The 12,907-nt window shown below is 32.5% G+C and overlaps 1 long non-coding RNA gene across 2 annotated transcripts in view; it reads left to right on the top strand.

Moving 5' to 3' along the window:
- The window catches only part of LOC148954404 (uncharacterized), a 177,485-nt gene that overhangs the window by 153,026 nt on the left and 11,552 nt on the right, over nt 1–12,907 (top strand). The gene's annotated exons all lie outside the window — the stretch shown is intronic.

Raw genomic sequence — 12,907 nt, 5'->3', positions numbered from 1 at the left:
TATCTATAGGCACAGGGAAGGTGTTTCAGGCCTAATAACTTTGCTCAATTCTGACTTATAAGGTGGTAAAAATTCATAAATTGATTCGGTATTCATGAAATAAAGCCCATATGTAGTTGAAAATCCTGCTGAAATGATAGAAATTGTATTTTTAGAAAACTAAACCCAATGTAAAAGAGACTAAAAATCTAATTAAAAAAATTTAAGGTATTTTTCTTTTTTGAAATAAACTTTTGCTATTAAGCCTAATTAAAAGAATAATTACCTGGACAAGGTGTAAATGTTTTTTTTTTCTCACTAGAAAGTTGTTTTACAAACACATTTTTGAATTTTTGGTTGTTATGTGAGGTTTTGAGCATTTTTAAGGCCTCAAAATAAAATTTTACCTAGAAGCAATTATTGAAGTTGGAAAGAGCACAGAAAAAGGATTCAAAATATGTATTCTGTGCAAGGATATCACTATTCAGCCAAATATGTATTGACAAAATTATATAATTTTATAGCTCAAACTTATATGTATTCATAAATGATATTGAAAACATCATACTTTATATTTAAGAAAGGAAAAAAAATATCTAAAATAGTCATCAAACTAGGAAAGTAGATGATGCTGTAATTATTATGATACTTTAATTACTGTTTGTAAAGGTTTGAGAGTTATGATTATTATGTTACCAAAACAACTAATGGTAAATTATTGCAAAGAAAATAGATAAAATAAGAATCCAAATTGGAAAGTTCTTCTTTCTTAGTTAATTTTTTTACTTTTAATCTTTATTAAAATTGTATTAATTCGACAACAGTTTACAGTCTGCAATAAGGTCAAACAAAGTAAATAAAATAAATCCAACTGGTACAGTAACTTATTTTTTTTTTTGTTCTGGCTAAACTTTAATTTATATTTAAATTACGTAGCTGAGCATGATCAGTATAAATTTTAAAGACTCATGGATTTTTATTTAAACAAAGTACCGGAAGGCTTCTCACCTTGTATGACAGCTTTCCTTAAAATAAAAAGTTAGTTCAGAAAGCAATTAAACCATAGAAGTTTTGAATTACAGCCAGCTGCTTCCTTGTTTTTTTTTAATTTTGCCAGTCTTAAGTTACTAGTTGTCTGTACACAGATAGTATTCTGAATTTGAGTTGTACTATTCAGCGCATTAGTGAGGTTTTTACTTTGCTATATTATGATCATGAAAAGCTTAAAAGATCATGAAAAGCATGAAATGCCCAAAAGCCTGAAGTTGATTTTTCAACTGCTACCAGTAGACATACCTCTCAGGATCAGGCCTGTTGATCACATTACTTATCTTAGCCTTCCAATTGGCTCATCAATAAAGCTTACATAACAACTTTTGTAGCTCATTTGAATGTCAAGTTTGGCTACCATTTGTGTGTTTTGTTGCAAATAAGATACACCTCAACCATGGTTTTCTTTTAAAGATTTTCAGCTCCATTGCCTTACTGCATCATCTGTATTTTGGACCTTTTTGAAAATTATTCACAAATTACATTTGACAAATGTAATGAAAAATTTAATTAAATTTGAAAAATTTTAAAAAATGACAAATGTCAAAATTTTGTTCTGTTTTTTTTTTTTTTGTATATAAGAGCTTTAAATATGTAAAGTAGTATTTTTTTATTTTTTTAATCTGTTTGTTTGTTTTTTTAAACTGATTTTTTTATTAGTACCAAAAATTTTTAGGTCTTTTTATTCATAAATGTGTTGCACCATTATGAGCTAAATTATAAATTCCTTCATATGTTAATTGGTCAGCAAAGGAAGAAAATTGAATTTTATTTTGAGTGCTGTGGGGTAGAGAAATTTCAAAAGGAGGACTTAAAACAGTTCATAGAAATGCTCACCTCATGACAATCATTGTAATTTTGTTCATTGCAACAATTTGGGGGCGGGATATTTCACCCCCTGGATTTTGAAGAATTCCTTTTTGGTATGTTATATTAAGTGGAAAAAAAAACTTATTTGGGTATGTCCATAAAAAAATGAGAAACATTGAAATTGCCAGTCCTAGATTTTGAAAAAGATCTTCCCCCCCCTCCTCATCATTTTCTTGGTCTGGCACCACTGAACTACACTTCTGAAATTTTGATTTTCGAGCATTTACCTGCCTGTCTTGATGGCAACAAATTTCAGATGTTGGGGCACAATTGTTTATTTCGAAACCATTAGCCAAATTTAACAATATTGCCTTTCATGGGAGATTGTAAAAATCATAGCCACTTATCTCACTGATGCACAAGCCAGACCATAGTTACACCTGTTGATGAAAATTCAAAGTTTTATGAAGTTCATGGGGATTTTCTCTGTTATAATGTTAAACTTGTATTTCAGGAGTGGGAAATTAAAATGGTGAGAAATTTGAAAGCTCATACCTACTTTGTTCCCACCCATTCTCTACTAATACTAGGCCTTCTTATCTTTTGCCATGTTCCTGTTATAAAAAGAACAACTACTGTTTTAAGCACCATCTTTTCTAGTTTCAAAAATTATGTCTTCTCTCTTGACTCCGATTGATCAATCGAAAATTTACTTTTGAAATTTGGACAAAGAAACTATGAATGGCCTACATAATTGGGGCTGTAGTTTTTTTTTGTAATTTCGGTTTGGGTTTTATCAACAAAACTAACTATAATTGGGCCAGGCCATGACATTCACTTGTATCATACTCCTAGTGTAGTGCAGGAATAAGCGAAAATTGATTGCTTCAGATGTTTTTGCCATTATGCATACTTCCTAATAACAAATACTATACATAAGCAATGGGCAAATTTTATAAATTGAAGACCTTTCTGCTAGGGCTATTGGGGGTCATGTTATCTCCAAAGGCGGATTTATTGCGCCTTTCAACTATGCTGAACAAAATAGCTATCTCAACATCTTGATTAGATGATTTTTGGAGAAAAAAGTGTAATAGGGGGCCTAGTTGCCCTACAATCTTTTTGGTCACCTATAAAAGGCACTATAACTTTTAATTTTCGTTAGAATGAGCCTTCTCCTGATATTCTAGGACCTCTGGGTCAGTGACAAACAAAAACTCATTTGTGATATTTCTTTTGATTTAAAAAAAAAAAAAAAATTCCACATTTTTGCAGATAGTAGCTTGAAACCTCTACAGGAAGATTTTCTGATACGCTGAATCTGGGGTTGTGATTTTCATTATGATTATTTAACTTTTAGGAGGGTTTCTCCTCGTTTTCAAAATTAGGCAAATTTTCTCTGATGGGTAACACTAAACTTAGTGAAAATTATATATTTGAAATCAGCATAATAAGCCGATTCTTTTTTCGGTTACCACTGGGTCTTGTCGCTCCTTTCTTACAGCTCGGTACCATGAACTGTTTGATGAGATTTACTCTGACTTGAACAGCGTGGATTGTATTATTATGGTTATATCTACTCTTTCGAATATAGGGTAAATTTAAGGCACTCTAAAAAAAATAGAAAATAGAAAGGCCAAAAATGTGATGGTTTTGAAAATTTTGATCGATTTTGCTCTTCAATTTTTAGTGGAATATAACGCGCCATTTACGATCTTTACAGGGAAAAAAGATAGAAGAAATTGATGTGAAATTATACTATCTTCTAGTTTTTTGAAGATAAGAAGCGGGTGTTTTAATATGAAAGTCCTGTTTTAACATTCCAACAATTGCAGGTTTGCTGGAACAGAAACAGAACAAAAATTATTAACCGTAAAAAAATCACTTCGCTTGTATTTCTCTGAGGCATATGGTTTGTGCTGAAGATTGAAGTGGGAGCCTTGCTCTATGTTAGTGAAGAATCTTTTAACCTCATGGGTCTCACTGCCAGTTTCGCCACGGACCTGTGTGTTTCAAGTTACTTATTACTTTTTTGATCAATTAAACCTAATTTGCCCTAGAACCCCCTTTATTACCTTTGTTTTTAACCTAGTGTGATTTGAGGTTTTTCGAGTTCTCATTTTGTTCTGGTTGAAATGCTTGTAATTATCCTGAAAAATAATTAACTAAACTATTGTTTTTTCTAAACAGATACCATGTTCTTTTCTCTTTTAATTTATTTGTTTTCCCAAATTTCTTTCGAAATTCACAAGAGCCACTATTGCCAGATATCGAAAGACATTCTCCGTTACGTTTAGGTGAACTCTTGGAAGAATGTTTCTTTAAGTTTCAATTCCAGTAATACTGATAGCCACCAAAGGGGGTGGAAATAAGGGACTTATTCGTCACAATATGTTTATACCTAGTCTCTTTGTATGAGCTTTCAGAATGTTTTATCTGTTCACATAACTGTAAAGCTATGATCCAACTAAGTTTTGATTTGAAACAGCCAAAAAGTGTGCTTTTTTGGGCTAGATTTTCCACACTTTCCTTTGGAAATGTCTGTTAAGCTTACCGTCGGCTGAAAAGCTTCTTCTTCCTATCTTCCCTTGTGCAAAAATCGGACAGAAAGGGTGAACCCTGTAAGTTTTGCAACTAATTTGTTGCTGCGCTATACTTTGGACTAATGCTCTACTATTCACTTTGGTGTTTTGTTTGAGTTGTTTGAACTCTCTTTGATTTGTTCTCTTTTTTAACTCTCAACCAACAAATTAGTGGTCCCTTTAAGATTTTGGAAAAAAAGTATAACTAAAAAAAATCACCCAAAAATGCTTGGAAAAAGTGCGACATTCTAGCGCTGTCAAAAATACAGATAACAAGTATCTCTCGTTTTCCGGTCTATTCATTTTATTTTATTATTAGGGTTTCTTTTATTTTGATTTTAAATATCCTAGCTACGTCCCTCTCTGGCAGTGATAAGCCATTTGGAGGGTGTGAAGCATATCTTACAAAGGACCCCTTCGCTGTGTATTTAAAAACAGAAATAAACTCTGTTCAGCATTTTCCAGCCGGCGTTGAAGCGTATGCAGTTAATAAAGTCAAAGAAGGTATGTTGAATATTGTTTGACAATGAGCTCCTCATGACTAGCATAACTGATTACAATTACCAAGTAAATCTTGTTTTTATACATAGTAGAAATAGTAGATAGAGATAGTAGAAATGCATTTTGGCAAACTTCAAGGTTGACTTAGTTACTTTTATGAAGCTTTTGGGAAGTGATTTATCTCAAAAATAGATTTTATTTTAATTTTTAATTACTACAGCTTTAAAAACGCAATTCCTTTTGGTTTTAGTTGATTGATCCTCTTTGAGTCAGTGGCCTCTCTGGCCTATCTTGTGCGCAGGGCAAAATCTTGATTAGCGCCCCCCTTCCCACCTGTCTCCCAAAAATTTTCAGGCTAAATTAAAAAAAAAATTCATTTATTAACACAATTTTCGTTTATTAGCAAAATTATTCATTTATTTAAATCTAAATTTTCTTGCTCTAAATGGGAAAAGATATGGGGAAAATTAAAATTTAGGATTCAATTTGCTTATACTTACTGCCAACTGTGCCCTCTACCTTATTTCACTAAAAATACAATTTCAAAACTTCAAGAAAATTATAAATATAATATTATTTTAAATCTTGAGCCCCTAAAAATTCTGCCCCTGGTGAAAATGCCCCCTCTGCCCTTCCAAATAACCCCTTCTCTTCTGCAATTTAAATTCATAATGATTTACTGTAAAGGACTTTTTTGCACCTTCTCCTAAGTTATTCTGATTTATGAAATGTATTTTTAATTGAAATTTTGTACGATTTCATCAATGAGTCCACTCACGATATAATAAGACAATAGTTTTGATACGATCAGTCCTATTATTTAATTTATAATAAAATTTTTTTTACAAAAAATTATTATTATAAACTAATTTCCCAAAACTATTGACCTATTTAGACCTTTTTTTTAAGTAAATTTAATGTTATTTTGTCAATTTCAGAAAAAAATATTGAGACTTTTTAAAGAAAAATAAATAGTCAATTAACATTATATTAATGAACATATCTTTAATTAACCCCTGACAGTCAACTATAGTAACTAATAATTGTACAAATATCAAACGCCGCACATTAAATATTTAGGTAATAATCTTGTCAAAAAAAAAAAAAATGATTTTCAATGTTTATTAAAAATGGTAAATTTTATACCCTGTTGTAAAAATACGACATTATCCTCTAAAGGATATAAATCGTTCATTTTTTCCATTCAGAATTACAGTCCTGCTTATTGTTTATATGGCCATCCCTCTCCAATAGTTGGTTTTCTAGCAATATTATAAAATTTTTTTAACTTAAACGGAAAGGATTTGATTATTTTCATTGAATAATAAATACACTGTATCAACGCCCAATGTCTTAGTTTTTGTGAATGAACGACAATGACGAAAATATTACCACCCACCTAAATTTTATATTCTAGGTGATTATAACAATATCATTCTTTAATGTTGTGTCTTCAAAATTTAATCCACCACAAATGAAATGAGTTGGAAATTTAAGAATCATAAAAAATAAGTTTACTATTATATTTAAAGTTTTAAAAAAATTAGACACTCTTTTTAGAGGCCCATCCACAAATATGTTTAACTTACGCTGAGATTTAGCTAGCCTAATTTTTAAAAATCAGCTTTTTCAAAAAAAAAAATTCTGAGTGGCTGTAAAATTCAGTGAATAGTTCTGATTGGCTAAAATTAGTGATAGCTAAAATCGGTATCTGTAAAATCTCATCAAAAATTTTAGTGTCATGATTTACTTTAATTCTGAAAATATTATAATTTCATTTTGAAATAAACAGAATAAAATAACTCAATATATACTTTGAAGATATACCTGAACTAATAGGCAAAATTTATCTTTTGAGACTATAAAATTTATTTTTCCATATTGGTGTCCAGAAATTGAGGATGTGTTGCCTGAACATGAATTCTTTGGAAATTCTACAAGTACCATTTCATCAATTCACAAGAAAATATTGATGTAGTGGCTCCTACGTTCTTTTCTCAGCAACTCGATCTTGGCCGTGGCTCCTTTAAACTGGACTCCGGTTGTGGTACTGACTAAGGTATGTTTATAAGAGGTCATAGTTCACATATCATTAAAACTAATAATAAAACCATAACAGGTGCAATTTGGTTTTATTTTCGATTTTTTTAACGAAAATAAAAAACGAAAATGTATTTTAAAAAAATAAAAATAGCATATAAACCTTTTTATGAAAAATGTTGGGTAATTACTTGGCCCCCCCCCCCAAATGCCCAAAAATAGACCACGTGGTGAACGAAAATCGACCCGAGCGATGGGAGGGATAGATAGATAGATAGATATTTATTTCGAGAAATTACTATCACAAGTCCCGAAGTTCAGAATTTTAATATTTAAGTCATAAAAAAAACAAATAAACAAGAAAATCATAACAAAAGCAAAAAAACTAAAAAATTGGCAAACAATGCAAAAAAAATAAATAAAAAAAAATCTTGGAATGCTATAAGATTCCTTTGTCATTTATATTAAAATCTGCAAAATGGCCACTTTTTAAAAAGGTAAAAACTTATAAATATTAAAAAATAAGTAATATATACAATAACAAATGTTTAAAAAAACAACATAAAAAGAGTAAAAAGAAAAACGAGCTATTTCTTTTATCATGCAAGAGATAAGATAAAATTTTTGTTCAAATTAACAACTATTTATTATATCAGTAAAAAAAGGGATAAAAGATTTCTTATACCGCAAAGTAGTACAAAGAATGGGAGATAAGGTGGGGAGAGGCTGGGCCACAGTTCGTGGAGGACGATTTCTACCAGGTGCATGATATTCAGGTATAAGGTTCGCAGTACGTGGGTTCAAAAGTGCCAACTTACCACAACAGAGGCACAAATTATTTCTTCTTCTCTCGAGGGTCTCTAGTTTTGAAATATTTAACAAATGCAAATATGGTATCTTGCCCTCTTTAAAAATAATTCTTTGAGCTCTCTTTTGGACATTTTCAATTTTTTGTGTTGCGTCATTTGAGAGGCCAGGGTGCCACACAGGACAAGCATTCTCTAATATGGGACGCACAAAAGAAATGTATACTTGTAGTAAATATGATTGAGGGCAACTAAATTTATTTAAAAGTTTAAGGAGGGAAAGCGAGGAATTTGCTTGTTGTAGAATATTTGCTGAAAAAATTATTAACGATATGCTTTTCGAAGCGGAGTTGTGCAACCTGACGAGAGAAGGAGTGCGGTTTGAAGCGTACCAATGTTGGTCACCCTCGTCAGCGTCATTGACATCGCCTCACTCAAATTAATCAGGTTATAATTGGCAATACCATCCTTACCCTCCTCCCAACGTCCCGATAACTTCCTCTTCTCTTCTAGCTGACCGTCCTTCCGCCTCAGCTTCACAACCCGTACGACTTGAAAACGCAGAAAATACTGCTTAGTTCGCTTCAAAATTTAACTCTCTGGTAGTCGAGTTCAAAAATGTTGAAAAAGTTTTGCAACAATGTTTTAGTTTTTGGCTCTATTTATTTGAATTTTTGTCATGTTTTCTAATTGCTCTGTTTATTTGAATTTTAACTACTTTATATTAAATTCATCACCATCAATTTTTATTGTTTACTTTTTGTCATTTTTTTTTTGTAAAAAGAAATATTACCTCCTTTGTCCAAGAACCAAGTATACATTGGTAATTAATTTTGTGTTCTTGTCCCATTATTCGTAACACACTCAAGAATTTTGATCTGCAAGATCTGACAAAAACTGGTCTGTATTTGGAGACAATTAGCTCAGGCTCAGTGTAAAAACTACGTTGTATGTATATTTTAAGTAATTATTTAGTATATCGAGTTGGTACTCTGGGCGGTCTGCTTTTCATGATTCTTTGTCGTAGTTTACATAATTCTGTTAGTAAAGTATTATATTTTCACCATATTTTGGTACATTTCGAGTTAGGTTTAACCTAACTTCACTTCTTGGGTGTGTTCTGAAAAATGGACAAGTACGATTTTTTTATTCATTTTGTGTTAAAAATGTAAAAGAAATAAAGAGAAAATTGATACATACCTGAATGTTATCTTTCAACGCCTCAATAATTACGGAGCATGTTTCCATTATGATGAGCTCCAGAGTCCGGTGAGCAAAGGTGCAGATAAAGTTTAGGTCTTCTGAAGAATACTTCCCAATAACCAATACTTTATGTTAACATTGGGGAAAGTTCATAACTTTCATCCGTCCCCCAGGGGTCTTCGGGGGATTAAGTCATCCTAAAAGACATAGTTATCATATTTTCGACCATGCTGAACAAAATGGCTATTTCTAAATTTTGATCAGGTGACTTCGGGAAAAAAATGAGCGTGGGAGGGGGCCTTGTTGCACTCCATTTTTTGTCACTTATAAAGCGCACTAGAACTTTTAATTTCCGTTCCAATGAGCCCTCTCACGATATTCTAGGACTACTTGTTCGATACGATCACCACTGGAAAAAAACAACAACAAATAAACACGCATCCGTGATCTTTCTTCTGGCAAAAAATGCAATATTCTACATTACTGTAGATAAGAGCTTGAAACCTCTGCAGTAGGGTTCTCTGATAAGCTGAATAGATAGATAGATAGATAGATCGTGTATTTCAAAAGCCCAAGAGCCATATACACACAAAAATTATGAAAAATAGAAAAATTACAACAGAGCAAATTACGAAACACACATTAACATGATACATAGCGAAAAATACCTTCTGGTAAATTATCAAGAAAATATCTTTAATCCCATATAATTAATAATAATTAATTGTAAAAATATTTCCTTCTTTCTAATCCCTTCTCTATGTACGCACCAATACGAAATATTGTGGTTGGATTACAACTTTGTAAAATTTTTGGAAGTAGCAAAACAATCCCATGTAAGTAATTTTCCCTCAAATCAGAGGGCACCGGGCACTTTCGGAGAAAATGGTCCAAATCTTCGTCCTCATCCCTACAAAAAGGACACACATACCGACCATCAGGATGTACTATCCCCCTGTCGAACACCATTTGCCTGCTCTGGATTGGAAGGTAACTTGCCCTAAGCTGAATCCATCGACATAAAATCATAGCCGGTAAATTGAATTTAAAATAAATTTCCTCTCCAAAACTAGGTTTAACCTGATTATAATGATTCAATGTAGCAGAATTTAAAACCAGCCCTTGCCAATACTGAATTTCCTTGACCCTCTAAGATAAATCGTACCTGGCTTAATAAGTTTGTTGGTAGATCACGGGAACCAAGACCGTCATTCCATAAGTAAGCCATTCCCACTCTTTTTAATAATGACCTAATTTGGGATGGCCACGACGTTTTCGAACCATAACTCAACATCTGATAATAAGTAACTCTTACTAGTCTATCTTCATTGCACCTAAGAATCTTCAACCAAAATCTTAGCATCAAAAAAGACCTACGTAGTTTTAGCGAAAACCGGCTCATATCACTTTCAGAACATTTGAATGAGTTGTCTGATGTAATCCAAACAGTCTTTTATAATACTGGAGCTGGAGGAACTCCAACTTCTGTGCCGCTTCTCCGCCCCAAATCTCCGCTCCATATTCTAATACTGGTAAAACTTTTGTATTAAATATTCTTTTATGCATTTTTAGGTTTTTAATTCCCATTATCGTCGGATTTCTAAAAATTGCAGACATGGCCACTTTACCTCTATTAATTAGTTCATCAACATGACTCTTTAAACTTCCATTTTCCGATAAAACAAATCCTAAATATGGCTAGAAAGGCTCAAAATTGTGCTAAACCGCCATTTTGCACCTCAGAGCTCCAATAAAAAAAGAAATAAGAATTACCAATATCTCCATTTCAGTGCTCTCCAAAAATTGTTCAAGACAAGTACAATTTACATTTCTTCCAACAAGGAAAACTAGCTGTCACATTTTATAATCAGGCCTTATGAAAGTTAATAATAGTTAAGGAGTTGATAAAAAAGCTTATTTTTTTGATGAAGTAAATACAGAAATCCAAAATTGAAACGCTGAGAAATTACTCAAGGGAAATACCAAGATACAATCACAAAAATTTTCTATTATATTATAGTAAATTGTATGCCCAACAGAAAACACGAGGATTATATCTTCAGTGGTGATAATAAAAAACTGCAGCAGTGAAATAAGAAAAAAAGCATTATAAACAAGTAAACACCGGCACGAGATTCCGAACATAATACTTTCGACAGAATCAAACAGTTTGTGGCAACAAACTTCAATTATGGAGCGAATCGACCCAATAGTAACCCAAACTTTATAAAACAGAAAATTCATAACAATAGATACATCAAAGGATTGACTTTTTATGCTGATTCCCAATATATAAAATTCATTAAGTTTAATGTTATGCATCAAAAGCTACGAGCCTTAGAAAGTCTGCCTGATTTTCAAAAAAGGGGGGACACATCCCCCAAAAGTCAAGGAATCTTATTGAAATTGCACCATCACATTCAGCATATCAGAAAATCCAGCTGTAGACTTTGTCCAGCTGTCAAGCTTTTATCTTAAAAAATGTGCAATTTTGCATTTTTGTCAGAAGAAGGATCAAAGATGCGTGTTTATTATTATTATTTTTTTATTATTTTGTTTGTTCTTCCCAGAGGTGATCGTATCGAACCTAAATCCTAAAAGGTTTGGAGAGAGCTTATTCGAACGGAAATTAAAGTTCTACTGCCCTTTTTAAGTACCAAAAAATTTGAGGGCAAATAGCCCCCCTCCGCGCCCCTTTTCCCCAAAGTCGTCTTATAAAAATTTTGGGATTGTTATTTTGTTCAGTATAGTTGAAAGGCCCAATAACTATATCTTAGGGGATGAAATGACCCCCCACAGCCCCTGGAGGAAGGGACGCAAGTTATGAAATTTGCCAATCGTTTGAGTTTTGGGAAATACCTTTTTTGGGAAATACCAAAATTTTAAGGGGGGGCTTTATGGAGAAAAGTTTTCATGAAAAGAATTGCCATTGGGATAGAAGCTTCCGAGAGTGAAGTTTCGAGGGAAAAATTTTACACAGAGGAAATTTTTTCTGAATTCATATACGAAATTTGTTTTATTTCATACTTGTTCGTTGGCGACCCATTTTACAGTTGGTTTTGCTCTGTGAGAAATATTCAACAGAGTTAGAATTCTCTGGGGTATTTTTAATTGGGGAGATTTCCCACGGTAGACATTCTATGCTGGAAAATTTTAACAAATTGCTTAGACCACACTACTTTTCCATTTACAGAATTTAAGAGAGAAAAAACGTGTAAAACTTAGATAAAACAGGGGAACAGAAAAAAAAACTTTAAATAATAAAAATCCGAATATTGCGAATGGGCCTTTATTAACGGGAATAAAAAAAATGTAAAAATAAATTAAACACAACATATGAGAGGCTGCTAAGATGTGACTTTCATTTATTTGTTTTGTTTTTCTTTTTATTTATCTGTTAGCCAATTTAGCTATAGTATGGGCCGTTGGGTAGAATGATATTGACCTTAGAAGTTTGGTGAAGATTTTGCATATGTTTGTTCAACCAAAAGACAAATTTATAAAGAATATCAGGGAGATATTGTAGGGGTCGTGAGCCGAATTTTTGTTTCTAATTATAAAGATGGAAAATATTTACATGGTTCCTATCAAAAGAAGGCATAATATGCTTAGCTTTCTGCCAGAACGTTGGCGAGGAGAGTGGGACATGTGCGTTGGAGGGGTCATGGCCCAGTTCAATGCTTCTATTCATGCTGATTGAATATACTTGTATGATGATTCGAACATAATGCAACGTAACTATCTTTCAGCTGAAACCTTGGAAGTAGAAGGAAGATGGACGGCTATAAGGTCTAATCAGCTCAAAAATCATTTAGATTGACAATTCCTGTATTATTTTGATCCAAAAAACATTGAATGCCTATTTTGTGCAAGGGAGTTGGCATGGGACGAATATAGAGTGTCGGGGGGGGGGGGGCACTGGCCCACTTTGCTTCT

This window comes from Artemia sp. Qi Xiang Cuo, chromosome 3 (genome assembly GCF_049724085.1).
Source record: "Artemia sp. Qi Xiang Cuo chromosome 3, ASM4972408v1, whole genome shotgun sequence".
NCBI lineage: Eukaryota > Metazoa > Arthropoda > Branchiopoda > Anostraca > Artemiidae > Artemia > Artemia sp. Qi Xiang Cuo.
The sequence above is the reverse complement of the archived record's forward strand: the minus strand, read 5'-3'. Positions and strand labels throughout refer to the sequence as shown.